The following is a 14,647-nucleotide window of genomic DNA, read 5'->3' on the forward strand; positions in this document are numbered from 1 at the left end:
GCAGTTATTATTCCAATGAATTACTATTAGTGTTTGGGTTTACACTTGAGTACTGCAGTTTCTCTCCTACTCATCGTTGGTCCCCTCACTGTCTCATTAGCAAGACATTATGACCTAGGCAGAGGCCATAGACTACACCCGGTGTTCATACATCCCCACATCTCTCTAAAGTGCCATATTTCAGTGCTTGCTGTTATTCTTCCCATGGTGTGATCACAGCCCTCTCTCCATGTGTCTCCTTAAACGTTAGCCTTAAGTTGTAAGACATGAGTGTTGAGACTCCCAGGGAACCTGATGCATTTTAACCTTGGCGGTTAGCTTGCGTGACATTCCCTGGCATCACCTGTTGGGTTACCAGTGGATTACTGATTGTGCATGGGTGGGTAAAACTAAGTGTGGGCCGAGATGGGGGTGTTTGGGGATGCGATTCCTCGAGAGTTCAACCCAAATTTTAAGACCATAAGAGAGAGAGAGAGCAAACCACACATATTCATAATTTATGTTAATATATACGTTGGGAGGGGGGAACATAGGAAGTGGGAGAGATGGTGGTATTGAGAAATTCATAGAAAGACTACATATTTAAATGTCTGACGGTTTTATTGCTGGATTTATAGTCTGTTTCTAAGAGAATTGGACATTCCAGTATGATGTTTTTTTAAGGCCCCTTGTAGCTCGTTCAAAATCTCAAAAGATATAATGTTCAACACAATTTTACAACGCCATCGGGCATTAACAACTACTTTATTACGTAGAGTAGACATGCTTTTGTATTTAGTGTTAAATTGTTTATGCTATTTAAGAAATGAAACTTAAAATATGTAAGAGACTGGATCATTTCATGGTTCAGGAATGACATACACTACCAGTTAAAAGATTTAGAACACCTACTCAGTCAAGGGTTTTTCTTCATTTTTGCTATTATTCTACATTGTAGAATAATAGTGAAGACATCAAAACTATGAAATAACACATGGAATTATGTAGCAATCATAAAAATTCCAAGTCATCTGATGCAGCACTCCATCCCTCTCCTTCTTGGTCAAATAGCCCTTACACAGACAGGGAGGTGTGTTGGGTCATTGGCCTGTTGAAAAACAAATGATAGTGGGACTAAGCCCAAACCAGATAGGATGGTGTATCGCTGCAGAATGCTGTTGTAGCCATGCTGGTTAAGTGTGACTTGAATTCTAAATAAATCACAGAGTGTCATCAGCAAAGCACCCTGACACCATCACACCTCCTCCATGCTTTACGGTGGGAAATACACATATGGAGATCATCCGTTCACCCACACCACGTCTCACAAAGACACAGCAGTTGAAACCAAAAATCTCAGGACAAATTTCCCCCAGTCTAATGTATATTGCTTGTGTTTCTTGGCCCAAGCAAGTCTATTCTTCTTATTGGAGTCCATTAGTAGTGGTTTCTTTGCAGCAATTCAACCATGAAGGCCTGATTCACACAGTCTCCTCTGAACAGTTGATGGTGAGATGTGTCTGTTACTTGAACACTATGAAGCATTTATTTGGGATGCAATTTCTGAGGCTGGTAACTCTAATGAACTTATCCTCTGCAGCAGAGGAAACTCTGGGTCTTCCATTACTGTGGCGGTCCTCATGAGAGCCAGTTTCATCATAGCGCTTCATGGTTTTTGGGACTGCGCAAAAAAATGTTCCGTGTTGACTGACCTTCATGTCTTAAAGTAATGATGGATTGCAGTTTCTCTTTGCTTATTTGAGCTGTTCTTGCCATAATATGAACTTGGTATTTTACCAAATAGGGATATCTTCTGTATACCCCCCCCCCCCTACCTTGTCACAACACAACTGATTGGCTCAAACGCATTAAGGAAAGAAATTCCACAAATTATCTTTCAAGAAGGCACACCTGTTAAATTGAATGCATCACAGGTGACTACCTCATGAAGCTGGTTGAGAGAATGCCAAGAGTGGGCAAAGCTGTCATCAAGAAAAAGGGTGGCAACTTTGAAGAATCTCAAATATTAAATGTATTTTGATTTGTTTAACACTTTTTTTGGTTACTACATGATTCCATGTGTTATTTCATAGTTTTGATGTCTTCACTATTATTCTACAATGTAGAAAATAGTACAAATAATGAAAACCCCTTGAATGAGTAAGTGTGTCCAAACCTGTGACTGGTACTGTATATAGACAACATAAGTATGTTGTCCAGTAGGCTATGGTGTAATGGTATGTTTTGCCTTGCGTGGTAGGTTTTGACACTCTTATGTAGGTGTCATAAACAACCATAAAATTGCACAACAGATATGACACAACAGGTCTAAATATGTGTTATGGCAGTGTAATGACCATATTATAACAGGTTATGTCATATTATGACAACTAAAGTGTTACAGTAGTTTATTGTTCATTCTCAGAGGGGCTTAATGTTCCGAACGATGAGAAATATGAGGGGAACTATGCAAATGTGGGTGTTGAGTAGGGTATAGTGAAGACTTTCGAGGAGTCAATAGATTTGTAAATCAACGTTGATGGTGTTCCTCTCTTCAAATCATCTAGCTGCCAACTTTGGCTTATTTTACGCAGCTTGGAGGATTCCCATCCATTTGCAGTTGCCTTAGCCTCTCCAGCGAATAAGGCAGCACCTGTGGATGATTACCTGAATGATGTCCTATCTGAGCTGAAGGTGCTCCTGGTTTCAGGTATCAATCTGACAAATTGTCATTACTGTGTCACAATCAAAACTTTTCTTTGTGATGCACCAGTGTGAACCATGTTAAAATGCATCAAATTCCATAGTGGCTATTTTGCAAGGCTCTTGGAAAAGAAGGTTAGTGTTGTCCTGAGAGGACACGTCCAGAGATAAATGGTGAATTCAATAACTTGGCCTACATGGCTAGCCATCAGGTAGCTACATCTCCATTAATAGTTTTTTTTGTATTTCAGGGTTTCCAGTAGTTTATGTGCATACTGTATGGTGTGCTTGGGTGTCAAGAGAAGGATGTTGATTTATATTTCATTAAACGAGACCCTAGAACATGCAGACTGTCTTCCTCTCAGAAAACCAAGTTGTCAGAGTCTCTGAGCTCCTTTCAAGGTGTATTGCCAAAATAATTTGCCTGACAACTTCGGTCACTGGCAAAACTTGACAGATCGAAGGCCACTGAGTACAGGCAGTTTTTGCTCAACACAGTTCCAATAGTATTGAAGGATGTTGTAACGATATTTTAATTAAATATAACTGAACACAGATTACAAAATAAACAAAGTGAAACAACAAAAATCTAAACAGTCCAATCAGGTGACAAAACACAAAACAGGAAACAACTACCCACAAACACCAGGCGGGAACAGACTACCTAAGTATGGTTCTCAATCAGAGACAACGAATGACAGCTGCCTCTGATTGGGAACCATACCAGGCCAAACACAGAAATACAGAACATAGAACAAAACAGAATGCCTCAACCCAACCCAACACCAAACCAAAATAGAGACATAAAAAGGAACTAAGGTCAGGACGTGACAGATGTTTCCAAAATGGTCTATCACCACAATGTTCCTCAGTGTCGCCATGTCAATTTTCTTAGATTCATACTCAAACTGACAACGTCTTAATTTTTCCATGTGCCTACACCTCGCAAGTATCTCAAATATCCACAAATGAGAAAGATAAATAATTTCTCCCGAGGACCTCATCAGCAATGCTATGTCTGCCTTATCATGTACTGTAGTGATCCCTCTGTTGCAGAGTTTTTCTAAGTAAGACATGATCTATTGTAATAGTTTGGTTTACAATTATGGCTTATATTACATTGTTTAATCGTTTCTATTTCTCCAGGTTCTAATGTGGGCCAGAGGAACGTAGATGGATAATGAGCAGGAAGTAGGTGTTATTCCAGAGCAATGTGAAGACATCAAAATCACAGACTCCAGGGAAGTGGAGATCGCCAAGAGAAAACAACATTCAAATCATTTAGAACGGATGTTTAAACACACACTGACAGTTTGTGTACATTCAATTTACATGGCATGGTTGGCATGGCATCTGTACATTTTTGTGTGTTTTTGAATCTCATGAGGAATGCAATATCCCACCTCCAGCCACTATTGGCTCTAAGTTATGTAAGTATAATAGCCTGCAATGCTGATTACTAATCGACCCTTGTCCCTAAACCATAGGCACTGAACAACCACCTTGCCTTTTGATAGACTGGGAAAACCTTTTACTGAATTACTTTAACTGATCCTTTCAAATGTACAAGTGTGTGGCTAGTGGGAAGGTAGCCTCAACCCAGACAGAAACACCATGTTTCACCATTGTTAGTGTAGTGAAACAAATGTGAAACTGAGCTGAGCTGAGCTGAAACTGAGCCCCTATTGGATAGGGGCTTGGGACTGGTGGCGAGGGGAAATTATTGGTGGCGAGGGGAAATGGCAAATTAAAAAACGCTGCGTGTGCCACCAAGCAATTATAGTGAGGAGGACCCTTCACAGCATAAGCCAACCCCTTATTCTCATTCTTGACTGACATATTTGGGAAAGGTATTCTAATTGTACCAAGAATTGCCATGACGTTGTCCAATGTTTTACTGCAGAGAGTCCTGAGCCTTCCTGCTCCAGGGATGGGTCCTCTGGGAGTCAGAGGTCTCCTTCTGCTTCCTCAGATGAGAGAGCCCCCCTGACCAGACCCTTTTCCCATGTCGGAGCAAGTATGACACATTACTTTTAAAAACATTTTTAGAATATTGAAATTAGGCTGTAATATTTGGAAGTTAACAAATGTAAAAGCTACTCTGTTTCAGAATTTCTGAAAGAATCCTGTGTCTCCTTTGTGAGATCCATTTACATTTAAAGGACACTCACCCGAGTCTGGTTGAAGAATGGAACTTCAACCTGAACGAGGTGGAACATTTACTAAAGATGGCAGGGCAGCTAATGGAGAATAAAAAAAATACATGTTGATAAACAAAAAAATCAAATATTATCAGTTGAATGACAATGTTGCGTTGTACTATTGGATGGAAAAATCCTGTACATGTGTAATGCATTTGTGTCGTTTTGTGAAATGACAGATATTTTAAAACTACAGGGGAAGATATCCAGGACCGAGTGAAGAGAGTTTGTTCTTTAACTGACTTGCTTAGTTAAATAAAGGTAAAATAAATAAATAATCTGAAATCATCTCTCGGCATGTCCAGCACACTCATTATCTCAGCCAATCATTGCTGTCTTTTTCTGTGGCTATACAAAGTAGGCTCGTAATTTAACCATTTTATTCGTATTTACAGATGGCATACAAGTTTGTTATTAAGGCACATGCTAGTTCCAGAAGGCATTTCTGCCAAAATACGCATTTTGATAAAATATTTAAAACGTTTACGTTCAAATGGCTCTCCTACGCCTAGTTTCCTGAAACGAGTCACATATTTGTTTGACATTTAAATTAGGTCATGGTGTGTTGCTTTTAAAGTACATATTTTTGTTCTATACAGAACCCTGACAAATGGCCTCATGTCAACAATGAATATAAAAGGAAACAAAGTGAAGAGGGCCTTTGAGGACTCCATTATATGTTCAGTGGAGTCCAAATCATCAACCTTCTCTAGCTAATATTTGTTTTCCCCTTTACAGCAGGTGTAAGTCTTGACTATAATTAGGCAAATGCGCCTACAGGATGGAGCTAGTATGCAATGTTATTTGAACTCATACGAAGCTACACATTTTAGTATTTTCAAACACCCTATTTCAACTGAAACAAGCGCTCATTAAGATTAGGTGTGGTAAATTAGTGGGTGTGGCCAACACACCCAAACACACTTAACAAGATGGAGGTTTGAGTTTTGTTGATGCCGAGAACGGAATGTGTACGTTTTTAAATAACATTCTTAGAGCGTTCTCTGAACATTAAAGTTTTCAGATTTTTCTGGAACGTTTTCTTAATGTTCTTTGGAAATATAGTATTTGAGAACATGACTTTAAATAGAACCATGAGAAAAAAATACTGACATTCTGACAGAAGAAAGTTTTTTCTTAACATTCTCTGAATTATTTGAGAACATTCCCAATGTCAAACCAGTTGGAGGATGTTCCTAGAACATTACCTAAATTGAAATGAAATGTTACCATGTTTAAGCATTTAGGAAACGTTCAGTTATAGTAATAAAATACAAAGAAAATAATGTTCCTTAAAAGTGCTGAGAGTTTCAAAGGCTAAGTAACTATCCTTCACCATTCCCAGAAAGTTGTATTCAAAATAACCATAGGACAGCCACACCTCTTACCTAGCTCTAAGAAACGTATGGTTCTCAGAACATTATGTGCTAGCTGGGCTGTATTTTTGAGTGGGTGAATTAAGGTTGAAATCTCATTGATCAATTACCAACAAAAAAAATACCAAAATGTCCACGTTGAAATTACGTGGTGTGCCCAGGGGGGGTGTTAAAAACCTTGAATTTTATTTAACAGGAAGATCATGGAATCCTTTAAAAGATTTAGTGGGTGTGGTTGAAGAATTCCCATGTTATTCCAGATGTCTCTTTCATTGCTGCATATCAACAGCAATGAGAGACATCTGGAATAACATGTATCATCTTATCCAGAGTGACTTAAAGGAGCAATTAGGGTTACGTGCTTTGTTCAAGGGAACACCGACATGTTCTTTACCTGGTTCGGGGATTTGAACCAGCAACATTTAGTTTACTGGCCCAACGCTCTTAAACACTAGGCTACCTTGCACCCCAATATCTGCTGTAAGAGCTCAATACGAAAGACAATTAACCAGTTTCTCTAATACGATTTTCATTTTCAGTCTGATTTTAAGTTTACACAAAGTTTACATGTAATGTGAAGAGAGAGGCTGACGTCAGCCTGTCTCTTAGGGGTACAGTATTTACACTATGAGACAAGTGAATAGCTGCAAGCCTGAAATGTGGTAATAATTAGGGAATATATTCCAAACCTCATGCTACCTGTGGTGCAGTGGACGGTAAACCCGTTTTTGGTTTTGGAGTGTAACACCACTGATGCTACTGCCCAAAACTGCTTTACTTTTGGCCATTTACCATTTTAGTTCGAAAAATGCCACCTTTGCCTTTAACTGTAGTAGGGGGTGGCAGATACAAATTCAATCCGTATCACGGAAGTTAGTTTAAATGTAAATGCAATGTTCCCGCGTTAAGCCTGTCGCATCCTTCTCAGTCGAAACAGTTTGCGCATATACATTTTTATGACTTTGTTCGTTTTGGTGTTACACTTTTTGGGGGGAGGGGGGACTGTTTGAGCATAATTTTTTGGGAGGCAAGTCAAAGTTCGGTACCCGAAGTCTACGCCCATTAGTCGCTGATTGGTAAGCAGTACTACTCCTAGTAGGAGTGGGAATTATGGACAGGAATATTCAATGAAGTGTTTGTTTTCATGCAAATGTTTTCACTTGAATACACCTCAGACTATTTTGAGGAAGTGTTTACTGGCTATGTTGTTACTTCATCTCAAGAGGGAAAAACAGTACTATTGGCCTTTATTTTTAAATGTTTGAAGTGAAGTTATTTGAAGGGAGTTCTGATAGGAGCAAACTGAACCTAGAATGCCTGCACCTTTAGCGAAGACTGTATTCACTGTAAATGCTGCATATGTAGGCTGAATCGTAAATTACCTTTACATTTATATTGCGAAATCTGTACCGCTTCAGCGATACAGATTCAATACAGTCCTAATTCTGTTTTCCAAATGTCTTCAGGTGCAAGTTGTCAGTTAATGCAATTGACAGTAATCTTCATTACTAAAAGGAGAAACCTATCAGTCTCTTTCTTTGTACACAGGACATAACTCTACACACGGCTAGTATTTGATTTGGCTAAGACATTTCAGACCAAAGAACAAAGAATTCCCGAACCAAGTAGGTGAAAAATCTGTCGACGTGCCCTTGAGCAAGGCACTTAACCCTAATTGCTCCTGTAAGTCGCTCTGGATAAGAACGTCTGCTAAATGACTAAAATGTAAATGTTAAAGTGACCAACATTATTTTGAGCTTGTGTAGATATTCATTTCAGGTTTCCTCCAGCCAGACTTTTATAATGTGTCACCAAATACCTATTTGTTAAAAAAAAGAATTGTGAAACCTCAATTGGTGGTGTTATGCTGTATTACCAACTTAACATTTTATTTTCCTTTTACAGGATATCTGAGCTGATGTCTTCAGTTACGTCACGTCTCTTTAGTGCTTAGGTTGGAAGACCTACAACCACAAATGGTAATAATTTTTGGGGAAAAATTGGCTGTGCTTATTTATGTTCACGTGTGAATTATACACATGTAAAATGGAAAGTGTTTATTGCATATCACAACTCATCCGGCGACTCCCTCAGAGAGTGGGATCAGCCACTATCAACGACAACTCTGGAGCAGTTAGAGTTAAGTGCCTTGCTCAAGAGCACATCGGCAGATTTTTTGCCTTGTTGGCTCTAGGGTTCAAACTAGTGACCTTTCGGTTACTGGTTCTCAGGGTACAACACCAGGATAGTTGGTACATGTAGGCTACATTCCTCTCTTCAGGGAGTTTGTACCTAATTTTCACAGTGGTCTGCGAGTAAGGTGGTAAAGCAGCAGATTATAGGTATTTTCCTCTCTTAAGGGTTCTCTTCTCTCTTTTTCTAATCATGGACTTTGGTTGGAGAGTGAGGTAATGACAGCAGTGTTCTTTCCCCCCCCCCCCTTTTTCCAGACTCTCTGGTCAGGGTAAATCATGTAATTAACACAGAAACATCCAGAACTCTCTGCCTGAAGCTGTAAATGCAATCCACTGTAAATGTGTCTCGAATGGCCCTAGTCAGAAGTAACGGGAAAAGTTAAGGGAATAGGGGGCCATTTGAGATGCAGCCCGTGTTAGAAGTCCAGCAGAAACATATTACAGAGGATGTGGCTCTGGAGTCCCATATAACGGCTACCGAACATAGACTAACATTCGTGTTAATGAAATCACGTAAAAAAATGTACATTCAAATTCACATTAAACACACTTAAGGTCAAATTTAAGTGAAAACCTGTTATGGCAAGGAGTTCGCCTCAGGGAACTCCACCCCCCCATTCAGCTGAAAAGGTGGCGCAGGGAATTCAAAAATATTCTTTAGAAATATTTAACTTTCACACATTAACAAGTCCAATACCTCAAATGAAAGATAAACATCTTGTTCATCTACCCATCGTGTCTGATTTTTAAAAATGTTTTACAGTGAAAACACAACATATTTTTATGTTAGACCACCAAATCAAAGGGAAAACGCAGCAATTTTTTCCAGCCAAAGATAGTCACAAAAGCAGGATTAGAGATTAAATGAATCACTAACCTTTTGAAAATCTTCATCAGATGACACTCATATGACATGTTACATAATACATTTGTTTTGTTCGATAATATGCATATTTATATCCACAAATCTCGGTTTACATTGACACCATGTTCAGAAGTGCCTCCAAAATATCCGGAGGAATTATAGAAAGCTACGCCAGATAACAGAAATACTCATCATAAACTTTGACTAAAGATACATGTTCTACATATAATTAAAGATACACTGGTTCTTAATGCAACCGCTGTGTCACATTTAAAAAAAAAAGCCTAACATTGCAATAATCTGAGACAGCGCTCAGACGTAAAAGTATTTCTCCACCATGTTGGAGTCAACAGAAATACGAAATTACAACATAAATATTTCCATACCTTTGATGATCTTTCATCAGAATGTAGTGCAAGGAGTCCTAGTTCCACAATAAATCATTGTTTTGTTCCATAATGTCCAATACTAGTGTCCAATTAGCTGCATTTGCTATCACTTTCAGCTCACGTGCCCAAAAACTGACTTCTGGTCCAGGATAACTCGCACGAAAACTTCAAAAATATATATTCCAGGTCGAATAAACTGGTCAAACTAAGTAGAGAATCAATCTTCAGGATGTTATTATCATATATATCCAATAACGTTCCAACCAGATCATACGTTTTCAGCTGCAGCCAACTGGAACGGCGGTAGCACCCACAGAGAAATGCGCCACAGGAAAATGGCATTCTGTCGGGACACTGACTATTTTCCCTCCCATTCGGTCAAAGTTCACAGCAAATGCTCCATTTCACTTTCTACTGAATGAGGACATTCTAGTGGAAGGCGTAGGAAGTGCTACCAGATCCATATCTTGTTGGGAAAGGAGGGGGCAATGACGTCAAAGTTGCCCCGACATTCAGAATTTCACTTCTTGTTTGGAAGATTGCCTGCCCTATGAGTTCTGTTATACTCACAGACATAATTCAAACAGTTTTAGAAACTTCAGTGTGTTTTTTATCCAATAGTAATAATAATATGCATATATTAGCAACCTAGGACAGAGTAGGATGCACTTCACTATGGGCACGCAATTCATTCAAAGTGAAAATACTGCCCCCTATCCTCAACAAGTTTTAAGCATTTCGCTGTACTTGTGCACGTGGAAAATACTATTTATTCAAATGAAATACAGTTCATTCCAGTTGGGAACTTTTGTCTAATGTGACTTACCCTTCAGTATTAAAGAGGCTAGACGGGACACTTCTTATAAGAAAAAAATGTACGCTATACTTACAGGTATGCTTTTTTTTACAGCATCCACTTTCTGTTTGACCACAGTGGTTAGCCAACACTGGCCTGCTAAGATATCCATATTAATGATAGAATGAAAACTGCATCATCATGGAGCTTTGGTTGCCCATAGGAGTCAACGGATGAGTAGTCTTTGGCTAAAATGAACTCGCTCCTTTGGAAAACTGCAAGCAATTTCAATGAAATCAAGTAACAAAATCCCTTGCAGGTCAGGAGTTAATCTTTCACATCCCAAATCAATCAACACGTTTGAGATGTATGAAATAAGCAAAACTAGATTCGATCCAGTGACCAAGGGATCGAGAATATCTGTGTGTCCAACTGAGTATGGAAATGGTCAAATGTAACCCGTGATGTTACATACATGTATAGGCTGTTCGTATCATAAATATGCACAAATGAATTCAGTATGAGTACCTTTTCTTGTTTGCCTGCTTCATATAGATTACTACGATGAAAACACACCACCGAGAAGATTCCATGCAGGTCTGGACTGGGACCAGCTTTTTTATGGGGTTGTTTTTCCTCTGTTATGCTCTCCACTGTGAAGACCACGGACCAGACATGCACGCAAATGACAAATCCCTCTAGTGTCAATGATTTTTCCTGGCTCATTGCACGCAATGAGGTTAATTTACGACAAAGAAGGGCTTGCGCTCAGCACGGATCTCGGTATCAGCTTCCAAGGCCTTTATGTTCACGGAAATTTCAGAGCTGCCAAAAATTATAACGTATCAATCTATCTGTGGGGAGACTAGAGAGAGAGGCGGCTGAAACATATTATATGAGGATGTATAGCAGGCTGTTTGTTTAACCTGCCAGAAAAGCAATCTCTACTGCTAGATCTCTTAGCTACCGCTTAAACACACCGCCTATAGAATCTCACTGCCTATATCAGCGGTTCCCAATCTAGGGGTCGTGACCCCATGTTGGTTCACCTCATGCGAAAATGGGGGTAGCGAGAGAATTTCCAAAATCCTGGTTTGAAAAAATGATAGAATAAAGTATGTTGTTTTTGTCTCTCAATCATTGTAGTGTGGTTTAACCTTAGAAATCTAAATGTAAATTATACAAATCTAAAAGTCCAAATTCAACCAGGGAGCGCCCTTAGATTGTGGGAAAAGGCCACACTTGCATTGCGCTTGAATCATTCCCACTTTGAATGGCTAAGCCTGCTACCCTATGAAACCAACCACTATTGCAGAGACTTTGATATTACCAGCGCAGTTGAAAACCATGTGTGGGGAGTCAAAGGCACAGAAACCCAAATCAATACCTTTGTCAGATTGCACTATGAAACTAAGAATTTATGCTTTAGCCAATCAAGAGGAAACACTGACTCAACGACTCAAACTCCCCACCTTATGCTCTACAAGTGGATGTTAGCTGTGAGGGCCGAGATGCCCATGCATTGATGTTTGCTACATGTCGGGGGATGCTATTCATGAGCACATATTGTTCTGTGTCAAGTTTCTCGAGCACCAAACGGCACAGGGTATGTTCAGTGTGCTGCATGGTTTTAAGAAACCGATTCCATGGGATCTAATGGTGGGCTTTTGCACAGATGGGGGTCCATCTATCACCAGACGGCAGGCAGGCCTCTGCACTCTAGTTATGAATGTGTCTCCCTCTGCCATATGGATTCCTTGTATGATACATCCACTGAGCTATAATAAATAGACCAAGAGCACCTGCGGCAGAAGAGCTGAGTGCAGAACTCTAACTTTGATTGTAAACTACATTGAGCATGCCTGTTGGCAAAACTATGTGGAGATATGTGATCAGAGCATGACAATGTTCTATTTCACATTGAGGCTTGGGGGTTATCGAGGGGGAATGTTGGAAAGATTTTGGGGAATTGAGAGAGGAACTGTTGTCATTCGTAATGGATGTAAAAAACAGACTTTGTTGACTTTCTGTGTAATGAAAATAAAATGTGTCTCCTTGCCTATGAACCTGAACACAAGCAGCAGATTCTACAGCTAAATCTATTTGACTGGTCCTGGCCGGTAAGTGAACTTGAACAGCACCTTCACAGGTCACTATGGAGGAGTTTTGGTTCCTGGGAATACTGTGCCGTCTCCCTCTGAGTGCCTTGCGAAAGTATTCGGCCCCCTTGAACTTTGCGACCTTTTGCCACATTTCAGGTTTCAAACATAAAGATATAAAACTGTATTTTTTTGTGAAGAATCAACAACAAGTGGGACACTTGTGGAAAGAACTGAAAACTGCTGTTCACAAATGCTCTCCATCCAACCTCACTGAGCTCGAGCTGTTTTGCAAGGAGGTGGCGCTACAAAGTATTAACTTAAGGGGGCAGAATAATTTTGCACGCCCAATTTTTCCGTTTTTGATTTGTTAAAAAAGTTTGAAATATCCAATAAATGTCGTTCCACTTCATGATTGTGTCCCACTTGTTGTTGATTCTTCACAAAAAAATACAGTTTTATATCTTTATGTTTGAAGCCTGAAATGTGGCAAAAGGTCGCAAAGTTCAAGGGGGCCGAATACTTTCGCAAGGCACTGTAAAACTCATGGTACGCCGATTCAGTGCTCTCGTCTGCATTAATCTTTTAAATCATACAATGTTGACGAGTAATATCAAACATCATTACTATCAACTATGCCTAGAAATACACATGATCACATTCCATATTGACTTGGACGAGCCCACCGTCAACCGCGGCGGGAACCATGTAAAAAGGGGATGAATGTGGCGCTACTTCCACACCCAGGATGAGACGAAGCGAATGGAATGCACATCAAGGTAAGTACACAGTTCGGCTTCTGAAAGACAAATGCTGTTAGCGAACATATAGTCCCATACAGAGCACAACATACATAATGACAATATTAGGTGATCAGTCTAACAATGGACCAGAGATCCAAATGTGTTGTTTGTGAGGTAGGGTAGCCAGGCCATGACTGAGCTACATTTAGTAGTTCAGTAAGGACACATTCAAAGTCATACAAATAACTCGCACTGTTTAGCCGTTTTTTATCACTGAATATTTTATTGAAATGAATACTTTCTGACCATATTATAAGCCGTGGACTCGAATGAAAGATCAGGTCCCACAGTTAGATAGTCGTAACGGTGTGGTTACTAATGTGATGAATCAATTTAATTCAAAAAGTAGATTTAAAACAGAATAATTCCACACATTCTGCACTATTAAATTGTGCTGAAAGATTTACTTCTCAAGCAATGGCATATTGACTTAGGCAAGGGAGGTGCCTCTTAAAACTTGAGATCCACTCGATCAGGTATTTGTGAGAATTAGTGACAACAACAAAGAATGATGAATTCTTTCACGTTTTTGCTTCAGATATTTAATGCTAAATATTTAGTTATAGGAAAGGTTTGGGGTCATAAGTGCTCTGATACAGCATGTACCTTTAGTATTGTCCATGTTAAAATCATCCATTAGAGGATGGTTCTGATATTTTTCCTCTCTTGTCGATCCAGCTGGTGTGCATGGAGAGCAGATAGCAGAGAGTCATCAAGCTAAGGTCCAATCCTCTGATTGGACCTCTTTGGCAACATCAAAACCCTGGCTCTCAGTATTCCAACACTTCTCCGTCACCTTACTGGAGCACTGGACCACTTCAACCATCTGTATCATAACGGGTTCCTCCAGGTGCTGAAGCTTGTCGTGCCCTATTCCATTCCAGCAGCCCATTTGGAAGACACAGCCAGCTGCTAATAGGGTTGATAGGGCTCCAGCCCCTGAGCAGCTCTCTACTCCACCCCCAAGTTGAAGTGGCTATAAATGAGACGCAGAGTGGTTTCCCGTTCCAAGAGCTCAGAACAGACCCCAGGAACGACCGTGTGTCTATGGAGTACGGGGGCAGGCAGTTTGTGGATCTTCGCCCCCTGTGAGCTCCTAAGCAGGAGAGGAGGTAGGAGGCAAATGGAGAGTGTCAGACTGCAATCAGAAGCTGTGTTCTGTGTTCTGTACCCTCGCCACTACCACCACCACCAGCACCAGCAGGGTTAGTCAGGGTAGTGAGGAGTCAAGGGCGTCTGGG

The sequence above is a fragment of the Oncorhynchus kisutch genome, linkage group LG22, assembly GCF_002021735.2.
Source record: "Oncorhynchus kisutch isolate 150728-3 linkage group LG22, Okis_V2, whole genome shotgun sequence".
Lineage (NCBI taxonomy): Eukaryota > Metazoa > Chordata > Actinopteri > Salmoniformes > Salmonidae > Oncorhynchus > Oncorhynchus kisutch.